The sequence below is a fragment of the Aotus nancymaae genome, unplaced genomic scaffold (genome assembly GCF_030222135.1).
Source record: "Aotus nancymaae isolate 86718 unplaced genomic scaffold, 86718_ANA_hifiasm-v0.15.2.pri h1tg000041l, whole genome shotgun sequence".
Lineage (NCBI taxonomy): Eukaryota > Metazoa > Chordata > Mammalia > Primates > Aotidae > Aotus > Aotus nancymaae.
This window is the reverse complement of record NW_026988455.1, coordinates 12,004,932-12,010,931: the sequence shown is the minus strand read 5'-3', so window position 1 is coordinate 12,010,931 and position 6,000 is coordinate 12,004,932.

Here is a 6,000-nt window from a genome sequence, read left to right as displayed (position 1 = left end):
TTCTGAGCCTGTCCTGGACCCCTGGGGAGCCCACTACCCTGAAGGGTGAGTCCCAGGCCAGGCAGCATTCACCACAAGCTGACTGAAGAGACCTTGGGCCCTAAGGGAACATGGGTGGTAGCCTGGCAGTACTCCCATGGGCTTGTGGTGGCCACAGGGTGAGGCTACTCTGCCTGTGGAAAGTAGAGGGAAGAGTTGGAAGCAGTGCATCTTGAGGTTTGAGTGCCAGCTCAGCCACAGTACAGTAGAACAGCAGGTAGACTGCTAAGGTATTTGACTCTAGTCCCTGGTCCTGGGATGGCACCAATGGACCCACCTGGGGCCTGAGGGAACTTACCATGTTGAAGGAAAGGACATAAGCCTGGTTGGCTTCACCACCTGCTGACCGAAGAGGTCCAGGCTCTTGAATGAAGATAGGTGGTAGCCAGATAGTGGTGGTCTTGGGTAAGACTCAGTGCTGTGCTGGATTTGGGTCTGAACCAGGACAGTATCAGTGCTGGTGGCCATGTGGGCGCTTGCATCACCACACCTGCAACTCCAGGTGGCTCAGCACAGAGAGAGAGAGAGAGACTCCATTAGTTTGGGAAAAAGTAAGGAAAGAGAACAAGATTCTAAGAATTGCTTGAACTCAGGAGGTGGAGTTTGCAGTGAGCTGAGATCATGCCACTGCACTCTAGCCTGGGTGAGAGAGCAAAACTCTGTTTCAAAAAGAAAAGAAAAGAAATAAAAATTAAAAAAATTAATTATACTACAGAGCTATAGTAACCAAAATGGCATGGTACTTGCATAAAAACAGACACATGGACCAATGGAACAGAATAGAGAACCCAGAAACAAATCTATTAATCCTACAGTGAACTCATTTTCAATAAAGGTGCCAAGAATAGACACTGGGGAAAAGACAATCTCTTCAAAAAATGGTGCTGGGTAACCTGGATATCAACATGCAGAAGAGTAAAACTAGGCTGCTTTCTCTCACCATATAGAAAAGCCAAATCAAAATGTATTAAAGACTTACATCTAAGACCTCAAACTATAAAATGACTACAGAAACCATTGGGGAATATCTCCAGGATGTTGGTTGGGCAAAAATCTCTTGTGTAGTAATCTACGAGCACAGGCAACCAAAGCAAAAATGGGGTCATATTAAGTTAAAAAGCTTCTGCACAGCAAAGGAAACAATTTACAAAGTGAAGAGACAACGCAAAGAGTGAGAGAAAATATTTGCAAACTATTCATTTTGAGATATCATCTCATCCCAGTTAAAATGACTTATATCCAAAATACAGGCAAAAACAAATGGTGGTGAGGATGTAGAGAAAATGGAATCCTTGTACACTGTTGGTGGGAATATAAATTAGTGCAACCACTATGGAGAACAGTTTGGGGGTGCATCAAAAATCTAAAAATAGAGCTATCATACGATCCAGCAATCCTGCTGCTGCATGTATATCCTAAAGAAAGGACATCAGCGTATCAAAGAAATATCTGCAATCCAATATTTGTTGCAGCACTGTTCAAAATAGGTAAAATTTGAAAATAATCCAAGTGTTCATCAACAGATGAATAGAGAAAGAAAATGTGACACATATACACAATATAGTACTATTCAGCAATGAAAAAGAATGAAATCCTGTCATTTGCAACAACATGGATGGGACTGGAGATCACTATGTTAAGTGAAATAAGCCAGACACAGAAAGACAAACATCATATGTTCTCATCTATTTGTGGAAGCTAATAATCAAAACAATTGAACTCCTGGAAATATAGAATAGAAGGATGATTACCGAGGCTAGAAAACATAGAGAGGGTAGGAATAATACGGGGCAGGTAGGAATGATACATGTGTACAAAAAAATAGAAAGAATGAGTAAGAGCTACTATTTGATAGCACAACAAGGTGACTATAGTCAATAATTTAATTTTATATTTAAAAATAACTAAAACAGTATAATTGTTTTGTTTGTATAATAACACAAAGAATAAAATGCTTGAGGGGATGAGTACCCTATTCTCCATGATGTGATTATTACACATTGCATGCCTGTATTGAAACTTCTGTTCCTCATATATATATGTACTACCTACCTAAAAAAATTAAAAAAAAAAATTATATGGAACCACAAAAAACCCAGAATAGCCAAAGCTGTCCTAAGCAAAAAAAAAACAAAGCTGGAGGAATCACATTACCTGACTTCAAATTACACTACAGAGCTACCGTAACCAAAATGGCATGGTACTGGCATAAAAACAGACACATAGATCAGTAGAACAGAGCAGAGAACCCAGAGATAAATCCGCACATCTATGGTAAACTTATTTTTGACAAAGTTGCCAAGAATGTACATTGGGAAAGGACAATCTCTTCAATAAATGGTGCTGAGAAAATTGGATATCCATATGCAAAAGAATGAAACTAGATCTCTATCTCTTGCCATTTACAAAAATCAAAGAAAAATGGATTAAAGTCTGGGAGTGGTGCCTCATGCTTGTGAGGCCAAGGTGGACCAATCACTTGAGCTCAGGAGTTTGAGACCAGCCTGCGTAACATGGCAAAACCCCATCTCTATAACAAAATATAAAAATTAGCTCAGCATGGTGGTTCGCACCTGTAGTCCCAGCTAATGGGGAGGCTAAGGTTGGAGGATTGCTAGAACCCAGGAAGTTGAGGCTACAGTGAGTCATGAGCATGCCACTGCACTCCAGTCTGGGTGACAGAGTGTGATTCTGCCAAAAAAAAAAAAATTAAAGGCTTAAATCTAGGATGGGTGCATTGGCTCACACCTGTAATCCCAGCACTTTGGGAGACCGAGGTGGTGGCTCACTGGAGGCCAGGAGTTTGAGACTAGTTTGGCCAACATATTGAAACTCATTCTCTACTAAAAATATATAAAAAAATTAGTGGGATGTGGTGGCATGCACCTGTAATTCCAGCTACTCTGAAGGCTGAAGCTAGAGAATTGCTTGAACTCAGGAGGCAGAGGCTGCAGTGAGCCAAGATCTCGCCACTGCACTCCAGCCTGGGTGACAGAGGGAGACTCTGTCTCAAAAACAAACAAACAAAGACAGCAAACAGGTATATGAAAAGGTGCTCAACATAATTGGTCATCAACATTCTCCAGGACATTATACTGGGCAAAGATTTCTTGAGTAATACCCCACAAGCTCAGGCAACCAAAGCAAAAATGGACAAATGTGATCACTTCATGGTGAAATCTTCAGCACAGCAAAGGAAACAGTCAACAAAGTGAAGAGACAACCCAGAATGGGAGAAAATATTTGCAAGCTACACTGTTTATCTGACAAGTAATTAATCACCAGAATGTATAAGGAGCTCAAACAACTGTATAGGAAAAATGCTAATAATCCTATTAAAAAATGGGCAAATGATCTGAATAAATATTTCTCAGGACAGCAAACAGGGGCCTGGCATGGTGGCTCATGCCTGTAATCCCAGCACTTTGGGAGGCGGAGTTGGGCAGATCACTCAAGGTCAGGAGTTTGAGACCAGCCTGGCCAACATGGTGAAACCCTGTCTCTATTAAAAATACAACATTAGCTGGGCGTGATGGCCGGTGCCTGTAATCACAGCTACTTGGAAGGCCAAGGCTGGAGAATCGCTTGAACCTGGGGGACCAAGGTTGTAGTGAGCCAAGATCACACCACTGCACTTCAGCCTGGGCAACAGAGACTCCATCAAACAAACAAAGAAAAACAGCAAACAGATATATCAAACAGTGCTTAACACAATTGATCATCAGAGAAATGCAAATCAAAACTACAATGAGATACCATCTTAGCCCAGTTAGAATGGCTTCTATCCAAAAGCCAGGCAATGATAAACGCTGGTGAGAATGGGGAACAAAGGGAACCCTCATACACTGCTGGTAGGAAGGTAAATTAGTATAACGCACTCTGGAGAACACTTTAGAGGTTATTCAACAAACTAAAAATAAAACTACTAGGCCATTCAGTGATCCCACTGCCAGGTGTGTACCCAAAAGAAAAGAAATCAGTGTATTGAAGAGATATATGCACTCTACATTTGTTGTAGCACTAGTCACAATAGCCAAGATTTGGTGGCAACCTCAGTGTCCATTGACAGATGAACGAATAAAGAGATGTGCTGCATATACACAATAGAGTAGTATTCAGACATCAAAAAAGATGAAATCCTGTTAGTTATAACAACATGATGGAACCGGAGATTAAGTGAAATAAGCCAGGCACAGAAAGACAAACTTTGCATGTTCTCATTTATTTGTGGAAGCTAAAAATTAAAACAATCAAGCTCATGAAGATAGAAGAAGGATATTTACCAGAGGCTGGGAAGTGTAGTGAGGAGTGAGAAGAAAGTGGGGATGGTTAACAGGTACAAAAAAATAGAATGAATATGACCTAGGATTTACCAGCACAATAGGATGACTATGATCACAAATTATTTAATTTTACATTTAAAAATAAGTAAAAGAGGATAATTGAATTGTCTGTAACACAAAGAATGCTTGAAGTGATAAAAACTTTATTTACCCTTATGTGATTATTACAATTTGCATGCCTGCATCAAAATATTTCATGTAACCCCTGAATATATACACCTATTGTGTACCCACACAAATTAAAAATGAAAAAAAAAAAAAGTCTGGGCGTGGTGGCTCATGCCTGTAATCTCAATACTTTGGGAGGCTGAGGTGGGTGGATCATAAGGTCAGGAGATAGAGACCATTCTGGCTAACATGGTGAAACCCATCTCTATAAAATAAAATAAAATTATTTTATCTAAAATAAAAAAAAATTATCTGGATATGGTGGTGTGTGCCTGTAGTCCCAGCTACTTGGGAGGCTGAGGCAGAAGAATTGCTTGAACCTGAAAGGCGGAGGTTGCAGTGAGCTGAGATTGTGCCACTGTACTCCAGCCTGGATGACAGAGCAAGAGCTCTGTCTCACACACACACACACACACACACACACACACACACACACACACACACAAAGAAAAAAATTAGATGACGTGAAAAAAGATAGGATAATAGGTTTTTGACTTGAGATATTCTTTATTCTTTTTTAAGTAGGCATTTGCAGCTATAAATTTTCCTCTGAACACTGCTTTTGCTATATCCATAAGTTTTGATATGTTTTATTTTGATTCATCTTTGTCTGAAAGTATTTTCTAATTTCTCTTGTAATTTCTTTCTGGAACAATTGTTTGTAAGTTTTTCAAATAATTTTGTTATTAATTTCTACTTTAATTCCACTGCGGTCAGAGACAATGCTTTGTATAGTTTCAGCTTAAAAAAAAAATATTACCGAGATATGTTTTTGGCCTAACACAACTCTATCCTGGAGAATACGCTGTGTACACTTGGGAAGCATGTTCATTCTGATGTTGTTGGGTGGTGTGTTTTGTATACGTCTGTTGGGTGTTGATTTATAGAATTCCTTCAAATCTTCTAATTTATTATTTATTTTCTGTCTGGTTGTTTTATTCATTATTGAGATTGGAACATTGAAGTCTCCAGCTATTGCGATTGTACAATTAACTATTTTTCCCTTCAATTTTGCCCGTTTTTGTTTGACATATTTTGGGGCTTTATTGGTAGGTGGTATATGTTTGTGGCTGTGTTCTTGACAAGTTGATTTTTTATTTTTATATAACATCCTTTTTTTTTGTCTGTTATAACAATGTTTGTCTTAAAATCTAGTTTGTCTGGTATCAGTATAGCCTCTCCAGCTCTCTATTGGTTTCTGTTTACCTGAAATATCTTTTCCCATTTTCTTTCCTTCTTTCATTTTTTCCCTCCCTCCCTCCCTTCCTACTTTCCTTCGCCCCTCTTCCTTTTCCCCCTTCCCCCTTCCTTCCCGTTTCCTTTCCTTTCCTTTGACAGGGTCTTACTCTGTCACCCAGGCTGGAGTACAGTGGCATGATCTTGGCTCACTGCAACCTCCACTTCCTGGGTTCGAGTGATTCCCCTGCCTCAGCCTTGAGAGTAGCTAGCT